At 34.5% G+C, this 21778-nt stretch overlaps 1 long non-coding RNA gene across 2 annotated transcripts; it reads right to left on the bottom strand.

The window, feature by feature from the left end:
* Window positions 1-4490: 4490 nt before the first annotated feature.
* Window positions 4491-7764, bottom strand: LOC125668742 (uncharacterized). 2 transcript variants are annotated; one of them, XR_007367747.2, is made up of 4 exons: window positions 7624-7764; window positions 7387-7547; window positions 6476-6582; window positions 4491-5978 (listed from the first exon to the last, which is right to left on the bottom strand). It is a non-coding gene; the product is annotated as an uncharacterized LOC125668742 (long non-coding RNA). The 2 variants fall into 2 exon arrangements; XR_007367745.2 differs by lacking the exon at window positions 7387-7547 and having other exon boundaries at window positions 7624-7753.
* Window positions 7765-21778: the final 14014 nt, after the last annotated feature.

Raw genomic sequence — 21778 nt, 5'->3', positions numbered from 1 at the left:
TTGTGTAACGATGGTATCCCAAACAGAAGCTGACACATAGCTAGTCTATCCCCCCTTTCTCTCTCTCCCTTACTCTCAATCATTGACTAAATGAGTAATTATTGTCATACGTATGCAACACTATTGCCATGCCATATTATTTCATCTATATTATTGCTAGTTTTACACATCTCTCTCTCTCTCTCTCTCTCTCTCTCTCTCTCCTCTCTCTCTCTCTCTCTCTCTCTCTCTCTCTCTCTCTCTCTCTCTCTCTCTCTTTATAAATATAAAAACGGGTTAAATTATAAATAGAAATATCTCATTCTCTCTCTCTCTCTCTCTCTCTCTCTCTCTCTCTCACTCTTTATAAATGTAAAACCGTGATAAATTATAAATAGCTCAATAACTCTCTCTCTCTCTCTCTCTCTCTCTCTCTCTCTCTCTCTCTCTCTCTCTCTCTCTCTCTCTCTCTCTCTCTCTCTCTTTATCTTTATAAATATAAAGCTGTGATAAATTATAAATAGAAATATCTCAATAACTTATTTATGCTTTTTTACTATTGTTTGATTTCTGATTGTGTAATTTATAATCCATGTGGTATCTCAAACATAAGCATTTTTTTTAACTACTGTAACAGTTTTACGCATGGGCAATATAACCATTATACATGTTGATGTGCTGCGCCAATAAAGAATAACTTGTGTTTGTTTGGTTTGGTTTTTATTATTATTGTTTGATTTCTGATTGTTTAATAATACATGTATAAAGATGGAGAGAGAAAATACGATGATAAATTGCATTGTGTAGGGGACGTTAGAAATTAAAATAGCCCTCAAACCGCTAGCCGTAACTTTATGCACCCCCCATTGAAAAAGTCTGGGTACGGGCCTGCATAATAAAGTCATATCTATTAGATCTAAAATACCTTATATATCTAATTACATTACGAATTTTACGAGGCACAACTGGACTGAAATTACACGTTAGTTTGGTAGGCTTTTTTTTCTTCTTCTTCATATCTAGGGCTATTTAAAATAAATCAAAATACGTATATATTTTTTTCAATATAATATGTAACAATGTGTAAGAAAGTTGTCAAAAATTTAACTGAACTTTATTTTGTTGCACAAAGAATGACAAAGAGTATTGGGGACATAGCGTGACTTTTCTGAAAAAGGGGTGGGGGTAGGGGGGGGGCAGAAGAGAAGTCGTCTAAAATTCTTGACAATCTAGCCAAAAACAAAAAGGGGGACCCCCCCCCCCCAAAAAAAAACCCCCATAAAATATGTTGTCTATTCCAAATTAACAGCCTAATAGAGGGGAGGGGGATTAGTCCTTCAATTTTAGTTTGTATGTGAAAATAACTTTGCCCGTAAAAATAACGGAAAATCAATTTTGTAAAAAATTAAAAATGTCCCCTTTCTGGTTTAACATGCCTGAGTATAAGATGTACGAAATCAAGGATATCAAATGTGATTATCCACTCAAACAACTCTTTGAGACTTCATCTCCCACAAAATTTATAAAGAGGAACACTTTAACAGAGATGGGATGTCCCTCATTGATTGTGGGAAAAACTGTTTCTACCACAGCATTCTTTCAGCCCTTTCTTTTGACTGGCCCTCTGAAGTGCAGAACCACACGACCTCTGCACTTTTAATATTACATACACATACGCATAGGCGCCCTCGGGTGATACCCCTACTAAGATGGAATAATTTTCAATGTCTCCCTGCTATAAACAGTCCATAATTGTATATTAACAAATAACGTTTCATATATATATATTTTCTAAAAATTTAGAACGTTTATATCTGAATCTCTTAGGCGTTGTTTTATTAGATATTCATGTCATGCACCAAATCACAGCGAAATTTGAACTCTAGAATCCTTTATTTGCAAGGAAAACATTATTTTTTTCATAATTCCGGGAAAAATCACAAAAAAATCATATCAAATAGTTCAGAGCTTGTTTCACTCTATCGATGGTGAAATCACACTTCATAAGAGATGTTTTAACGAGCCATGAAATATAATTGTAGTGTAATGAGCTATCTTAACTGGAGCTAAATATTTGTATTAGCATTATGGATGGTTTTATCCATACACAAACGTTACATGTCTGTGCACATGCACATCAAGAAATTATATGCTTATCATTAGGCGTTGCATTGGTGTAAATTCATTCTTCGTAACCTTATAGATTATTTTCTGTGTGTAATGCATACCGTTGAGACTATGATACATGTCGATCAGTCTTTTTATAAATTCGAGATGCACATGTGTTCTCAATTTTGGCGCATGCGCAATAGCTTAATCCTAAAGATGGAAAATTCTTTCGGTTCTCGGTAATAATTGTGGACTTCTGTTGCCTTTCCATATATGGTCATATCGAAATTCAACAAACATGTAAACTTGACATTTGTTGACTTGTAACGTGTAAGATGCGATGTTGTAAGGTACAACTATGTAAATACTAAGTCTACAAACGGAAATACTGTAGGGATAACCGCGTATAACTTAGGAAACAATGATACATTTTTATAAAGAGAAATGTAAAAATCAAACGATTACACAAATGAAGAGTACAACACTGAGGTATACATTTCTGAGAAACATAACGTACACCCCAAGGGTGACAAACATACATAGTTGAAAACGAGAAATTAACACGGTTGCATGTTTCGATTAACAAGTTTACATGCTTGGATTTTTGAACACGATTACTCTCCATATTTATGCCATTGATCCACCATAGAAATAATGCTCGTCGACGCGTACAACTCAATACCAGGGCCGTAAATTACATGGAGGCGGAGGAGGCAGCTGCCTCCTCCAACTTTTGAGCCAAAAAAAATTAAAATTTAAAGTTCATTAGAATTTATGTTGTTTCCAATAACTAAGAACATGATACCTCCCTTAAAAAGCATTCCAAATCTTTCTTTTAGAATGAGTTAGTCAAGTAACATCTTAGAAGGCCCTGGAATCAAGGATTTTGCACGAAACGTGTTCAGTGTGCACAAAATGTGCTCAGCGTCTGGGGGCCTGGGCGGCCCCCAGACCCCCGCCTAATTTCCTGCCTCCTCCAAATTGAAGGTTAATTTACGGCCCTGAATACTTGATAATTTTTCGCGACCACTTTTCGGCTCATTTCTTTGTTTGTTTTGATAGTCATGAACACCGTCACTTACGGTAATTATATACTTTCGCTTACATTAATCGATTGATTGATTTTATATTGTTTTAACGTCTCCCTCGAGGATATTTCACTCATTTGGAGACGTCACCATTGCTTGTGAGGGGAGGGGCAGCAAATTTTCGGCCTATGCTCGGCTCTTACGGCCTTTGAGCAGGGAGGGATCTTTATCGTGTCACGCCTGCTGTAACGCGGGGACTCGGTTTTTGCGGTCTCATCCGAAGGACCGCCCACTTTAGTCACCTGTTACGAAAAGCAAGGGGTACTGAGGACCTATTGTACTTCGGATATGAACCTTTTTTTGTGTCAATACATTTATGTTTGATTTAACTGCATCACAATATTTTTAGAAAGATAACAGTTGTTTTTCAATATTCAGATATAAATAACATTTGACTTTCAAGCTTCAGTTATCTACCTAAACGGGATACCGCAGATATTTTAGAAAATTAGATTTTTCTTATTTCATGGAAGACGAATAACTCTTCCAAAATGTTTCAAGTGCTAAAATATCGGCTATCAATTATTTACCAGTCATGTGAATTTTGTATATTTCACTTTCATCATTATTTAACACTAAACATTTATCTTTATTTAAATCATTCAAAATTGTTCTCTTTTCGTTATACATTGAATACCTGAATTATACATTGAATACCTGAATTTCTACTTTCGGATGGTCGGTGGTCTCTTCCCAGGTACATTGTATCTGGGTTCTCTCTTCCACCAATAAAAACTGGGCGTTACCATATAACTGAAAAATTGTTGAGTGTGGCGTATACATAAAAAAAAACACCAAAAAACCAAGCAATACCTGAATTGATCCTTATTCAGCAAAAACAGAGTCGCGGTGAGATTGTGCAGCATGAGGACAAAAATAGGGATCATGCTTACGGCGAGTCTCTGAAGTATGGCGAGTCCATGTGAAATCTCCCTAGACCGTATACCTGTATCAAAATGAAGTCCTTTGACTTTTGGACCCGGCATTCCATGGCTAGTCAATATGTGAAATTATGCGACCTACAGCAGGGATCGACAATTGGATTCCAGTAACCCCCCCCCCTCCAATATTGATGAGGAGGTGCAATAACAGCACACAGTTTAAGTATTTTACATCGTTTTATTTTATTCTGCATCGAACGAAATTTAGTATGTACGATGTTTTGTGTCAAGTGCGTTTATTAATCTTTTTAAGTGAATGTCTATTATACTACGTGTATTTCTTCTACATTGATTTATGAATACATTATAAACTGAGTTCCGTGTCAGAGGAAACATTTTCTTACCCTCCTACAAATATTACTCGACACTGAACTAGGAAAGCGTCATTTATTTTAATTATTAAAATGTAAATAATAAGAACAGTCAAATGGAATGGAACATACTCTCGCTACTAATAACATGAATCAAAGCTTAACAGTAATAATAGTAACACTTTGTTTATAGAAAGTAACTTGTTTAGTGTAGGGCACCAGTCTTCTCACAAGGCCTTCCTGCAATGAAAAGCGAAGACAACGAACAGCGATCAATCTCACAAATCTGACAAAGAATACAAAACCAAGAGCAGGAAAAACAAGGACCCCTGGACACACCAGAGGCGGGATCGGGTGCCAAGGAGGAGCAAGCATCCCCCGACGACCAGCTACACACGCTGTAGCCCAACATCCCGACCAGACAATCGGAGCAACCTGCAGCCAATACCAGCAAGCAAAAATAACACCCCAGAGAGCACCAAACGACAGCCTGCCTCTGTAACGACCACAGAATCCGCGAAATGCCGACTCCAAACGAGATTGCTGAATCATCGACCACAAACGAGACCGCTGAAATCCCCGCAATAGCAACACATTAATCAGTAGCCCGCCTCAATTCAAAAGTCGACCATACGCAGAACATGCTCTCGCGCACCGAACTCGCCGAGAGACACAAATACCACACACAGGTGGTAATGGAATATTGCTAAATAATTACTACACATGATAACAGATGACAATGAATATACATAAAAGGAATAGCTTAAAAGAACACATTTTGTACAGACACATTTTAAAAGAATTTTTGGGAGTTTACGATAAGTTTCTTGATAGAGCGGTTAATGACAGGTGAAGTAGTTGCCATTGTATTATGTGGAGGTGAAACATTCTACAAACAGTTGAATACAGAGGTATTGAAATGAGTTTTTGAATAGGTTGAGAATATGTTTTGAATAGTCAAAGCAACATGGCAATGGTTTATCTCACAGTCATTTGTGACAAATTCAGCAACGTTAGCGCCCTGTGTTGCGCGCGCATTCAGGTTTTGAGTTGTATGTTCACAGGAGAATATTTTCATTTCCTACGAGCACTTTCTCCTGCTTCGTTTTGTATTTCTTGACAAAACAATGGACTGGCCAACTCATAATCCGCCGACTTTTCGCAGCCGGCTTCACTCGCTGCAGTCGACTTCTCGGAGCTGACTTCACTCGCTGCAGTTGACTTCTCGCAGCCGACTCTATGTTTACTCGCTGCAGCCAATTTTGCGTCTCTATCTTTATCGGGTTCAGCACAAAAGTGGAAAATGAGTCGTTTTTCTGTTGCATTATATTGAATTTCTGCAGAAGTAGGCTGAGAAAAATGAATTTTATTTTTCACAGTTTTATGGGATGTCTCCTGTTTCTTGGAGACGTTTCTCCTAACGGTTTTCAATATTTCAAATTTCTCGTCGAGTTTTGTTATTATGGTCCAAACTTCCTTCAATAGTAACATCAAACTGATGCAAAGTAAAGCAGTTAAAATACCATATTCTTTATCGTTGATTGAATTATCTGAAAATTAATTAAATAAAAGATATTGATGCATATACAATGTTTGAAAACAATTGGAGCTGTCCATATTGGGACTAAAACCCCAACCACCCTCTTGATGAAAATGTTTTGACTGGGCACATTGAAATAACTACAAATCCATGGTGTTGCTTGATGGCCGAGAAGTTATTCTTATTCCAAAAATACCCCAATTTCCTTGGAAAGAAATCTTAGGAATAAACTTGAATGGGACTCTAACCAAACTTTAAAGGGAAAATCATTATATCATGAAATTCAATTTGTGAGACCATGAACTAAGGTTGAAATGAAGATTAATCAAACTTCAAAAAATATCCTTTCTGCCATTTTCCAATTTATTTCACTTTTGCAACCCATCCGCCCCCGCTAACCAACAAGGGTGATCTCTATCCTATTAAAATTCTATGTATGGAGTTTCTTGGAAAGAGAAATTACATTTTGGTCCAAAAACCATTTTTCTGATGCATGTGAATACTTACCGATCATACAAATGCAAGTCTCCATCTCCTTAGAGCTGTTACATTTCACAAATATTAGACATTTAGAAGTCTGTGAGTTGATCATTCTATGTCAACCGAGTATAAATCTGCAAAATTAAAATATTAAGATTAATTACCCAAAATGTCCGTTGTGGTAAATAAGTGAAGATTTAATTGTATTTTCTATAGACTATTTAAGGGGCATTAGCTGTGAAAGTGATGACAACTATTTTTTTCCCCAAAAATATTTCAATGGCATGGGAATATTGTCCTTTGGTACCTTTAGTTGTCGATCAAACATATTGTACTTAATCGCAATGATTATGATGTTTATGCACCAAGGGCCCATTATTTTTACTATAAACTATCTGTATCTGTATATTAATGACTAATAGAAACATTTATTTTGTACAAAAAGAAGAGAAACCTAATAAGCTACGTTGGATAACCACTTGTAGTGTGAAGATATATAAGGAAGACTCCTAGGCTTGTAAACCAATAAATCTCTAATCACCAAAATTACATCTTCATGTGTATTGTTTGAGAGTAAAAAGTCTTTGAAATCATTAAATACTGTTGTCATTACTGAAATATATAAGATGGGGACAATTTTCATTGAATTCAATTTTTGGTGACAAAATGACAGTCCGTGTCCCTTTAAGCCTTGATGTGTCGGAGGAGGACGAATGCCCCCGCCCGTAACTCTGCCAAAAGTTATCCGACCAAAACGATATAAGTACTCAACCTACGCATTCTCATGATATATCTATAAATTCTATATCCCAAATTTCAATTCAAAATGCATGTTTGACTGAGATAATGAGTGAAACTGAATTGTTTGAAATTTTTCAAAGTTCAGGTGGCTCAACTCTTCGACTGGAATTAAATACAATAAAAGGACAAAGGGATACCTTTCGATAACCTAATTATATCCCACCAGTGCGCTCTCCTATGTTGAAGGCGCTGACTTCCGGTGCATATGTGAAATTCTCTTCTACACTTACTATGTTCCCGTATTTTTGTTTTCCATGAAATTGCGATGATAGACAAACATTTTGCATTCCTTACATATCTGAAGTAAAATGCATGATAATTCAAACGATGAACATACTAAAAATAGAATATAAGTACATGTATAACTAACTTACCTGAAGTTTTTACTTCTAGAACACAGTCTCTAGGTCTAAAGCCGTGCAAACTAGCCAACTGTGTTAATATTGAGTGTCTCTTCCTTATTGACCACATTTATAAACTTTATAAATGCTATTTTGGGGCGGTTCATTCAAAGAAGGAAGTGCCATGATTAGATTGTTTGTTTAACAGATGTGACTTCATAATATATTATTTAAAATCAATAATATGTATACGGTGTGACCGTTGGACCGAGCGAAGCATGTACGTAACTCCGTGTCCCGAGTGGTAATCATAATTCCGTTAAGTACGGTAGATTATGATTCATTTAAAAATATATATTTTGAATGAAATTTCCTTGCCCTAAACACCCAGTAACATCTCAATATTAAAGGAGTTTATATGGGGACAACAGTTTTACATGATCCGCCTATTCATTGAACGCGGGAAATAAAACGCAAGGCGACGTAAACTGTGCATTGTGACGTCACATTTAGCCTCGACTTTTTTCTCTTTTTCAAAGCAAATAATTACAAACAACAATAATACATTCCGTATGCAATGAAAAAGGCTGTTAAAACTAAACAAAATTAACCAATAAATTCAAAATGGTAAAAAAAGTAACCGTAATTTTATCGTATACTCTTATTCAAAGAAACTCATGAACTCGTTCATCTATTTAGTCGTATTACAGTTTTATATGTATTTATTTGCTAAAACATGTTACAATGATAATTATACTATTCACTTTGAACAAAATGAGTGTTTAAATTACGAATTGCACGTTAGAGTCTTCTAGTATTGGCATTCAAAATAAAACACGAATAACTGTTGAAGCAGGTAATGAAAAAATAAATGGCGGCGCCCATATGGATCACGAAAATTTCAGTGAACGTATATAGAGATTATCTCTTTTTCTTTTGCTGATTTTGACTTTTTTCTTTTACATACGTGTTACCTTTAGAGCCTTGCTTCGCGGACGGGCCTTCGGCCCGTCCGAGCTTCGCTCGGTATTACTAAGTTGAAACATTGACTACAAATTGATCTATAGGAAATAAATCCTTTCTTGATCACTCTCTAATTTCCCCCATCCTCATTGAAATAAGCATGTCAAGTTTTACTACTTAATATGTATACGGTGTGACCGTTGGACCGAGCGAAGAATGTAATTGTCATTGGAGAGTCGCAAGTGGTAATCATAATTCCGTTAAGTACGGTAGATTATGATTCATTTAAAAATATATATTTTGAATGAAATTTTCCTTGCGCTAAACACCCAGTAACATCTCAGTATTAAAGGGGTTTATATGGGGACAACAGTTTTATGGGATCCGCCTATTCATTGAACACGGGAAATAAAACGCAAGGCGACGTAAACAGAGCATCGTGACGTCACATTTAGCCTCGACTTTTTTCTCGTTTTCAAAGCAAACAATTATAAACAACAATAATACAATGCGTATGCAATGAAAAAGGCCGTTAAAACTAAATAAAATTAACCAATGAATTCAAAATGGTAAAAAAGTAACCGTAATTTTATCGTATATTCTTATTCAAAGAAACTCATAAACTCGTTCATCTATTTAGTCGTATTATGGTTTTATATGTATTTATTTGCTAAAACCTGTTACAATGATAATTATACTATTCACTTTGAAAAAACTGAGTGTTTAAATTACGAATTGCACGTCAGAGTTTTCTATTATTGGCATTCAAAATAAAACACGAATAACTGTTGAAGCAGGTAATGAAAAAATAAATGGCGGCGCCCATATGGATCACGAAAATTTCAGTGAACGTATATAGAGATTATCTCTTTTTCTTTTGCTGATTTTGACTTTTTTCTTTTACATACGTGTTACCTTTAGAGCCTTGCTTCGCGGACGGGCCTTCGGCCCGTCCGAGCTTCGCTCGGTATTACTAAGTTGAAACATTGACTACAAATTGATCTATAGGAAATAAATCCTTTCTTGATCACTCTCTAATTTCCCCCATCCTCATTGAAATAAGCATGTCAAGTTTTACTACTTAATATGTATACGGTGTGACCGTTGGACCGAGCGAAGAATGTAATTGTCATTGGAGAGTCGCAAGTGGTAATCATAATTCCGTTAAGTACGGTAGATTATGATTCATTTAAAAATATATATTTTGAATGAAATTTTCCTTGCGCTAAACACCCAGTAACATCTCAGTATTAAAGGGGTTTATATGGGGACAACAGTTTTATGGGATCCGCCTATTCATTGAACATGGGAAATAAAACGCAAGGCGACGTAAACAGAGCATCGTGACGTCACATTTAGCCTCGACTTTTTTCTCGTTTTCAAAGCAAACAATTATAAACAACAATAATACAATGCGTATGCAATGAAAAAGGCCGTTAAAACTAAATAAAATTAACCAATGAATTCAAAATGGTAAAAAAGTAACCGTAATTTTATCGTATATTCTTATTCAAAGAAACTCATAAACTCGTTCATCTATTTAGTCGTATTATGGTTTTATATGTATTTATTTGCTAAAACCTGTTACAATGATAATTATACTATTCACTTTGAAAAAACTGAGTGTTTAAATTACGAATTGCACGTCAGAGTTTTCTATTATTGGCATTCAAAATAAAACACGAATAACTGTTGAAGCAGGTAATGAAAAAATAAATGGCGGCGCCCATATGGATCACGAAAATTTCAGTGAACGTATATAGAGATTATCTCTTTTTCTTTTGCTGATTTTGACTTTTTTCTTTTACATACGTGTTACCTTTAGAGCCTTGCTTCGCGGACGGGCCTTCGGCCCGTCCGAGCTTCGCTCGGTATTACTAAGTTGAAACATTGACTACAAATTGATCTATAGGAAATAAATCCTTTCTTGATCACTCTCTAATTTCCCCCATCCTCATTGAAATAAGCATGTCAAGTTTTACTACTTAATATGTATACGGTGTGACCGTTGGACCGAGCGAAGAATGTAATTGTCATTGGAGAGTCGCAAGTGGTAATCATAATTCCGTTAAGTACGGTAGATTATGATTCATTTAAAAATATATATTTTGAATGAAATTTTCCTTGCGCTAAACACCCAGTAACATCTCAGTATTAAAGGGGTTTATATGGGGACAACAGTTTTATGGGATCCGCCTATTCATTGAACATGGGAAATAAAACGCAAGGCGACGTAAACAGAGCATCGTGACGTCACATTTAGCCTCGACTTTTTTCTCGTTTTCAAAGCAAACAATTATAAACAACAATAATACAATGCGTATGCAATGAAAAAGGCCGTTAAAACTAAATAAAATTAACCAATGAATTCAAAATGGTAAAAAAGTAACCGTAATTTTATCGTATATTCTTATTCAAAGAAACTCATAAACTCGTTCATCTATTTAGTCGTATTATGGTTTTATATGTATTTATTTGCTAAAACCTGTTACAATGATAATTATACTATTCACTTTGAAAAAACTGAGTGTTTAAATTACGAATTGCACGTCAGAGTTTTCTATTATTGGCATTCAAAATAAAACACGAATAACTGTTGAAGCAGGTAATGAAAAAATAAATGGCGGCGCCCATATGGATCACGAAAATTTCAGTGAACGTATATAGAGATTATCTCTTTTTCTTTTGCTGATTTTGACTTTTTTCTTTTACATACGTGTTACCTTTAGAGCCTTGCTTCGCGGACGGGCCTTCGGCCCGTCCGAGCTTCGCTCGGTAATATTATTTCATTTAGCTTGTCATCTAATAATCATGTATTGATATGATGTTGCATGTATTACACGTAAGGACACCTGATGCAAAAAACGAATGCATGGATTGATATGAAAAAGGGAAGATAGCCAACAGTGATCAATTTCATAAATCCTATAAAGAATACGAAAGTAACAGTAGAACGAACACAGACCGCTGGACATGCAAGACGTGCCTAGGAGGAGTAAGCATCCCTGGTAAAAACAATTATATCTAGAGAACGGACTAATAATCGATTTAAAACACACCAGAAAGCATTCGATCTAATGACAGGTTCCATTTATAATGCCCATAGAATTTGCGAAATGTTGACTTGAAACAAAACGGTTTACACCCCTGTAACATCAACTTATTTGTCAGTAGCTTGCCAAGATTTAAAAATTGATCATACGCAGAGCATCCTCTCCAGAATCAGTTAAGAGACACAAACACCATATGCAAGTAATAATGGAATATTGTTATACAAATATGGAAAGTTGATAATGGGGAAACAAAAGTCATCTCTTGTCATAGAGTTGTTTTGCCGCTGATATCTGTTTTATTTTGAGGTTTGGAAGGCCTGATCACCAAAGCTTACGTAAATATTGTCAATGAGGAACTGTAGCATCTTTTTTATATCTTGTTCGTAAAATCAGAGTGGTTTTTACCCAAGTAATTTTTGGATTACTTAGCACTAGATCTGAATATTTCCATGTTCCATTTTCATTGAAGTAACAGCTGTTTACTGGACATGTAAAAGGTTGAAAAGTCGTTCTTTTTTATGCTGTTGATTTGGGAAAAGTTTTGTGATTTTAATTTTTTGGAATTCTTGACAATCCACATTTGATTTATACCACTTCGGGTATGACCGGTCGACAGGGGATGCTTACTCCACCTAGGCACCTGATCCCATCTCTGGTATGTCCAGAGATCTGTGTTTGCCCTACTCTTAATTTTGTATTATGAGATTGATCACTGTTCGTAATCTTCACTTTTTCTCGCATATGTTGTGGCACGATAGTCTGGAGTCTCTCCGTCACAGCAATTAATATTACTTCGTGAGGAGTAAAGATCGGGACTTGGTAGAACATTTACTGGATCTTTCAATGAATCTCTGTAAGGGTTTTTGCGTAGTTTTGTAATCCAGTATATGTACGGTAATTCATATTCATTCGTTCTTTTGATTGAATCCCGTGGGGATCCGGGTTAGAATAGGTCCTCAGTACCCCTTGTTTGTCGTAGGAGGCGACTAAATGGGGCGGTCCTTCGGATGAGACCGCAAAAACCGAGGTCCCGTGTCACAGCAGGTGTGGCACGATAGAGATCCCAACCTGCTCAATGGTCATAAGCGCCGAGCATAGGCCTAAATTTACAGCCCTTCACCGGCAGTAGTGACGTCTCCATATGAGTGAAATATTCTCGAGAGGGACGTTAAACAAAATTTAATTAATATTTTGATTGATATTTCAAATGTGTTTAAAACTGAAACATGATTTTGAAGAATTTCATCTTTGAAAAGGGAACTTGGAATATAAACTGGATTTCCAAATGTGGAATTAAAGCCAAGTTTGTTTTGAACATATTTTACTGATGAAATCAAAAGGATTGGGAACAAGTTCTGACAACTTAAAAGTCCCTCTCCTAAAATATTACAATATGTCATGCAAGGTAATAATTAACAGGTATAATGTACAATGATTAAACAAATCTACAAGTTTCTTCTATAAATTTATGAACAACTGAAAAAATAGTTATATTAGTTTGCAGAGGTAAATTGACATCACCGCATAATAACAATTTTGTATCAATATTAACCAAGTCAAGCATGAAAAGGCGATTAAAAAGATCATTTCTAGCCCTGGAGTAATTTTTACAAGCAAAAAAGAAATGATATATATCTTCATTAGTATGTCCACATGTACAAAACGGCGAATTTGTAATATTTAATTTATAAAGATCATAATTAAGTATACAGTTGTATCTTAGCTTTGTATGAATAATGTTGGTATATCGTTTTCCAAAAGAGTAATATGATGGTGGTATTGTAATGTCTGTTATTATATTTTTGCGGAATGAATTGATTGAGATGGCTTCTCTGGTTTCTACACTTAATACATTCCACTGTTTTACAGAGTCAGGTACAAATGATTTTTTGAATAACTCTAATCTGTATTTTGGAATGTAAAACTTATCATTGTTTCTAGTATTATAAAGGGATATATTTTCATGTTTATGTGGAATAATTTCATTTAAATAATCAGGGGCGCTACCATTGCAAATTTTAAACATGGTAGTCATTTTTGCAATATAACGTCTACTTTTTAAAGTTAGCCAGCCTGTTTCTGAATAAAGGGATTCTCTAGATGCAAAAATAGGAAGACCAGTAACAATTCTAGCTGCACGTAATTGTACTTTTTCAAGCTTATCAGTATCGTGAACAGAACAGCCATCCCAAACAATTGAAGCATATTCAAGAGTAGGTCTAATAAAAGCTATATACAATTTTGACAGATGTTTTCTGCCAATTTTGAACTTAAGCCTTTTTAAAAGCCCTAATTTTTTAAAAGATTTATCAACTATGGAATCAATGTATAAAGACCAACTGAGGTTATGTGACAATAATAAGCCTAGATGACGATGGACTGGAACACACTCCAATATATCACCTTGGAAAAATAATTTCGATAAAATAGAGTTATCTTTTTTCGAAAAATAAACAGCTTTAGTCTTGGATGGATTGAATTTGAGTAGCCACTTATTTGACCATTTTTCTAGTATATGTAAATCATAATTAAGCTTGTATTCAATTTCTAGCATATTATATGAGGACTGCTGGAGTGAGTTGTCATCAGCAAATAATCTACACATTGATAGCATATTTACAGCAACATCATTAACATAAATCAAAAATAGTAAAGGTCCTAAAACAGAACCTTGGGGTACACCAGCAAATATATCAAGTTGTGACGATAAAAGGTCCTTATACATTACTTTTTGTGATCTGTGACATAAGTAGCTTCTGAACCAATGTAAAAGACTACCAGATATACCATAAGTTTGTAATTTGAAAATAAGACCATTATGCCATACTCTATCAAATGCTTTTGACAGGTCACAAAATATCATACAACATGATTTCCCTTCATCAATACTTTGAACGATACTATGATAAGTTTCTAATAATTGATAAACTGTAGAATGACCTGGTAAAAATCCAGCTTGATATCGATAAAATAGATCATTACTATGAAAATAATTATATACATGTTTGAAAATAATTCTCTCCAAAATTTTACTAACGCATGATAATAGCGAGACAGGTCTATAATTAGATACTATTGACGGGTCTTCCTTCTTAAAAAGAGGAAGGACGTGAGCAATTTTCCAAAAAGATGGGAAAATATTTTCTGACAATGATCTGTTGAATAGCATAGTAAGTGGTTTGATAATGGTAGTTTTTGTTGATTTCAACATTTTATGGCTAATGCTATCTGGGCCAACAGCTTTATTAACTGGGAGTATTGTAATAATATCCGATACTTCTTGTTCTTCAATAATAATGCTATTTAAGGAACCATTACATAAGCAATACATGTTTGGTAGTGTTTCATTGGTGTCATCAATATTGGTAATTGATGAAAAATATGCATTCAATGCTTCTATTTTATCAGAATCAGAATATACTAACTTGTTATCGCCGTTGTTATCATTAATTTGTATTGGAGGTATTTCATTCGATGATTTAATATTAAACGAATCTTTCATCAGCTTCCAATATAACTTATTATTGTCTTTACTAGAATCGTCTAAGTAGGTTTCTATATTGTCATAATAATTTGTTACCGCGTGTTTTTTCATATTGTTAACCGAATTCCGAACTTTTCTATAAGCAGACCAGTCGGAGTCATTTTTTGATTTTAATGCTTTATTGCGAAGTCGATCTCTAATTCTTACACATGTATTATATTTTTGCTAAATCATATATGCCGTCATTTATTTTATATTAGAACAAAATACCAGTTAATTGCTTTCATTGCCATTTCAGATATAACAATTAAAGATGTCAAGGGAACCACTCTATGTAAAACAGTCAAAATTACTAAGAAGAGACATAAATCTTTCAAATGCAGAGCATGACAAGAATAACGCTGTTCATTATGATAAAAACGACCATGAATTGGAAGTGACACCCTTCAGTGAATACAGATTTAGGAAAATCAAGATGGTTGTTGCATTGGGACGCGAACACCGAGACAACTGTAAAATTGACCTCGATAAAATACCTGATTCATTCAATTATGTTATGGTTATCATCTGTGGCGTTACTAGCAGTTTACAAATACTAGTCGCTTAAATCGAAAATTATCTAATGAAGCTGAATCCACGAAACCCGGAACTTATTGATAAGGGCTCACGACGGGTATGACCGGTCGACATGGGATACTTACTCCTCCTAGGCACCGGATCCCTACTCTGGTGTGTCCAGGGGTCCGTGTTTGCCCTACTCTTAATATTGTATTCTTTATAGGCGTTATAAGATTGATCACTGTTCGTTATCTTCACATTTTTATTCAAAACGTATTACATGCTCGCACAATCAGACATTGATTTTTGCCTTACTGTAAACATACATTTTTACACACGTTAATTATTTCCGCTAAATCCGTGGTCACATGAAATCTGTGTAATTTCATACCAGCGAATTTAAAGTATATAAGCTAATTTCATGTAAATATGACAATCCGCGAAATTATGACACCGTGGAATTAATTAGTCACCAAGGCAACTGCATGCAAAGGAAAGCCGTGCAAAAAACTGTTTTAATTGAACATGTTAATCTAACGCTCTCCTTCTGTTGTGACTACCATGAAGCCTGCTCTAAATACGACAGTAACCGATCTCTATACATTGTCCAAATCTCAAAGCGCATATCTGTCCAATTTTTTCTGGACGTAATGTTCAGTTTGCCCTGATTGGGCCCAGGGGACACAGCCCGGAATGTCCAGTGTTAAACTGTGTTTAATTAATGAAATCTATGTAAAACCAATAGAATTTTCAAATACACATGCTGCATTCTAATTTGGGAATAAATAATGTTTCGGTGTTTTACATCATCCAGGCATATATTATAGATAATATAGCACTTCTTTAAGATTTTTGAGGCGCACCTGCTGATTGTAGAATTATTAGTTTATGTTCTGCAGCAATTATAACCGGGTATAGCCGATATTGAAACCTAAAATATGGTTATTTCACACACACACACACACACACACATACACACACACACACACATATATATATATATATATATATATATATATATATATATATATACATGTATATATATATATATATATATATATATATATATATATATATATATATAAAACTCTTAAGTGCTCTTATGTAAATGATAATACGCCCGTACATGTAATGGGTTTTTTAAGTGGATATTCAGATTGAATTGTTTCTTAATTTGTTTCTAATTTTAGATAAAATATTTCATATTACAATTTCCGTGTTTCTTTGAAAATTAAAACTTTAGCGGCCGATTTGATGCTATCTTATATATGATAATAATAATAACATTTATATAGCGCCTTATATAAAACAGATTACTCTAAGGCGCTTTACAAGAGTAAGAAGAGCAATCAAACTATAAAACACAATTAAATGAACTTAATTAACAGTATGGAGTAAGATCTTATGATATTAGTAAAATTACCAAAATAAAACACTGTAATTAAGATCAATAGCTAAAGTTTGGGGGGGGGGGGGTGTCGAGCACTATGCAAAGCATTAGAAATCAACAAAATAAAACATTAAATAGATTTAGAAATTTGCATTAAAACGGTCATTGAAAAAAAAAAACGTGTACTGTGTAAGAATCTTAAAGATCAGTGAGAGCAATTTTTAAAACGTGGATTTTTAACAGTTTAAAAAAAGAAAAATGTTAATGTTTTTGGCAGCTTGTGTAGTCTAAGATCGTGATGTATAATGAATAAGATGGCTAATTAAAAGGGTATAATTTATCAAATCAATATGCAAGCATTCACTTGTAGTGTAGATTTAGGGTTGTTCAAACCATAACCCAAGTCACCAAGCCGGGTCGACAATAAGCGTTCTACGTTTTTTGATAGGAAAATTAATATACAAGCATCCTCAAGTAGTGTAGATATACGAGACTTGTAGATTTGTTTCCACCATTAGCCCTGGAGCCAAGGTGAGGCCACAATAGGGATTTAAAAAGGTTTGTGTAGGAAAATTCTTATAATTAATGGTCGGTGAAATTTAACATAAATGAGACTTATTTGCGACTTTAAACCATCTCGCCGAAGATTCTGTGCCCATATTCGTCGAAATTTCGGATCCTTTGGAAAATAGTACGTAGAAATATTTTTTATATCCTTAAATGCGACAGAAGTTTGAAAGGCCAAAGTGGGTGTAACTGACGTCATCAGTACAGGGAGACAAGTCACGAGCGTTGAATCTGATGTTAAAAACAAAGGCAATTTTAATCAGTTACTTTCTTGCTCTCTGTGCATGAAAAATAAATTCATTGATGTTTATGGAATTAATTTACAAATGAATTGACGTCCCAGAACGCCAAAATTAATTTCATACATGTTCAAACTACTGTTTCCCATGGCCTAATTTTTTTTCCAAATAACAACAAGGATACCCTTTCTAAAATTGATTTGTAAACATCCTAAAGTTCACATCACACCCTCCCCCCCCCACCACCACCCCCACCACCACCCGTGGAGATAGTGGGGTGCGGCAATAGGGATCAAAGTTTTAAATAATTCTTTAAAAATCTTCCTTAGAGCAATAATAGATATACCCAGTTCTACATCTTGATAAGAATAAGGGCCCGGTCGGGTTGATCTGCAATCATCCTAGTTCATATTTCAATTTAAAGCCATGACCCTAGAGTCAGAGTGGGTTCACGATAGGACTTTGAAGATTTAAGGTAGATCTATACTCGGCCTTAAATGGACTCAATCATGAAACAAGAGATGTTTGTAAAACACATATGCCCCCCATGGTGCAAAATTGAAAAGGGTTATACACACACATCATTTAATTGAGAGTAGTATCATCAATTCAAAATACTGAGCAGACAATATCTTCCTATGTCAAGAGTGGATTGACCACATGACCTAAAATCAATAGGGGTCATCAACTCCTGAAGATGTACCAGTGTACCAAGTTTGATGTCTGTCAAGCAAAGGGTTCTCAGATTTTGAACAGACAGTATATTCCTATGTCCAGTTTGACCCTTGACTTTTGAACAATCATTAGTAGTCATCTTCTCCTGAAGATGTACCAGTGTACCAAGTTTGATGTTTGTCAAGCAAAGGGTTCTCAAGATATTGAGCGGACAGTATATTCCAATGTCCAGTTTGACCCTTGACCTTTGACCACGTGACCTCAAAATCAATAGGTGTCATCTTCTCCTGATAATATACCAAGTTTAATGTCTGTCAAACAAAGGGTTCTCAAGATATTGAGCAGACAGTATATTCCAATGTCCAGTTTGACCCTTGACCTTTGACCATGTGATCTGAAAATCAATAGGAGTCGTCTTCTCCTGAAAATGTACCAGTGTAACAAATTTGATGTCTATCAAGCAAAGGGTTTTCAAGATATTGAGCGGACAGTATATTCCTATGTCCAGTTTGACCCTTGACCTCAAAATCAATAGGTGTCATCTTCTTTTAAAGATATGTCAGTGTATCAAGTTTGATGTCTGTCAAGCAAAGGATTCTTGAGACATTGAGTGGTCAATATATTCCTATGTCCAGTTTGACCCTTGACCGTTGACCACGTGACCTCAAAATCAATAGGGGTCATCTACTCCTTAAGATGTACCAGTGTAACCAAGTCTGATGTATGTCAAGCAAAGGTTTCTCAAGATATTGAGCAGACAGTATATTCCTATGTCCAGAGTAGATTGACCCTTGACCTTTAACCTTTTGACCTGAAAAAGAATAGGGGTCCTTTTCTTTTCATAACCAACACACATATGAAATATCATTACGCTCAAGTGAATGGTTCTCAAGATATTGAGCGGACAACATGTGGTCTACCGACCGACCGACCAACCAACCGACCGACAGGTGCAAACCAATATGCCCTTCTTCTTTGAAGGGGGCATAAAAATTGCCTTGATAAGATAGATATTTATTCCAGTAATAGATAGGCATTCAAAAATATATATGTTGACATGCTATTTTCATTTTTACTGCTTCTCAAAAGTAAGCACCTCATCAACATATACTGTAAATGTATTACATTTGGCTGTGTATTCTATTTAGCGCCTTTGGCGGAACGCAGCTTCCGCTAAATCAAGTACATCGCTAAATGCCATCCGTAAATCTAGATGTTTAAAGTAATTCAGGAATACGCTAAATCAGATCTACGCTAACTTGTTGAAAAAACGATTTCCGCCAAATATCGTACACGCCAACTATAATACGTTTACAGTAATCAAAATGAATGAAAATGTACTCCTCCTTTATTTTTCTTGATAATAATAATTTTTCCAAACAAATGAGCTGTAATAAACAACATAGACTATACACCCTTTATTTCATGATATGTAATCCTTCATTTTAATAAATTGGAATAAATATTTTTATAATGTACACTTTGTGAGCCTAAACATGTCAAAAGAAATATTGTTGAAAATACCATTTGATGTCAATATTGGTCTTTTCCCCCATTTTTTATGGACTAAATCTTGAATAAATTCTTTTTAATTTACGGATTATTATCTTAAAATAAGGATTTGAGTAAGAAAATCATATGTTGACGTATTATTTTAGAAGCTATAAGCTCTACAACAAGTACCCCTCCCCCCCTAAAATCTTGAATAATTACACATTATAATATTTTCGTAAGACATGTGAAGTTTGAGTATATTTACTATGCTAAACCAACACTATGATAAGATACATGTGGTTTACAATTAATTTTTACTAAAAAAAAGTTATAGAGAAGGCTTTACACAATGTAAATGTAAAACGAAAGTAACAAACTGAATTTTGCTTATATGATTAATGCATGTGTGTATTGTGTGTTATATCTTATATCCTGAGACAAAGTTTCATATGAATATCTACAGGTCATGAAATCATTTACATGTACATAAATTGGATGCATCTACATGTACACCACTTACGCCGATATAAGTAGATGCAATCTAAATAAGGAACTAATTCTTACACTGAATTATGATGCCGTGGGCTAGAGCTGTGGGAATGCAGAATCTTTCCAACTGTCATATTATAACCACAGTTTGAAAAATAATATGCAAATACCCGGAGACATGTAGTGTATGGAATGTTCGAATGTCATAACTTGGTAATTACTGAGCGGATATTGGTCAATCTAATTAAAATCAGATTCTAAGATACGCTCACAATCGCTACAATACTTCTCACGCAGAGTATACGGCGCGGATCTAAGAAGTCTGATTTTAATTAGATTGGGATATTGGTGCTCCAGGAAGATCCCATGTGGCCCCTTGCTCTCGTCTCTAAAGATATAATCTTCCAATATTTCAAAGTAAACATAATGCTGCTGGCTGAATACATGTTAGTGTACCAAGGGTCAATGAAAATAAAAAAAAAAAAAAACCACTTGTTGGGAAATAGATTGGAAAAGTTTTGTATATCTATATTTTAGATGTTGTATAGAAGCTTTGTGTATAGAAATGAAAGTCCAAAAAACATTGCTTACATAGAAACTGCTCCTTAATAATGTTTTTAAATGTAAAATCGAATTGATTTTTAAACTACATTTTTTAAAAAAAGACAGGTGTTGTTTTTCTTTTTTCATTTTACACAAAGTACAACTTTCTGAGAAAATGTGTTGTAGTTTTCTCTGAATAGGTTGGCTTGAATTTCATGATTTTTAAAAATGATGTAAGCTAGTACACATATGAGACAATATTGAAAACAAAATATTATTTCAATATTTTTTTTTTTATCAATATCGCTACTGCATGATAGGAGGCTTATACATGTAAATATCTAATGTACTGTCTGGAAAAACCAATATATCTAATGTACTGTCTGGAAAAACTAAAATATCTAATGTACTGTCTGGAAAAACTAAAATATCTAATGTACTGTCTGGAAAAACTAATATATCTAATGTACTGTCTGGAAAAACTAAAATATCTAATGTACTGTCTGGAAAAACTAATATACTAGTATCTAATGTATTGTCTGGAAAAACTAAAATATCCATTTTAACATTTTCATTCAAATAACCATTTAAATGTCTCTTAAAAAGAAGACATTGTTTTCAAAAGTATTGGATCTGAACAATAAGAATATGAAATGTAATTGTATTCAATTTATGTCATTCAAAAGGTTAATCAAATGAATCGCAATGATTGGATGATCAAGTTGATTTTGAT

This window comes from Ostrea edulis, chromosome 4 (assembly GCF_947568905.1).
Source record: "Ostrea edulis chromosome 4, xbOstEdul1.1, whole genome shotgun sequence".
In the NCBI taxonomy this organism is placed as follows: Eukaryota; Metazoa; Mollusca; class Bivalvia; order Ostreida; family Ostreidae; genus Ostrea; species Ostrea edulis.
The sequence above is the reverse complement of the archived record's forward strand: the minus strand, read 5'-3'. Positions and strand labels throughout refer to the sequence as shown.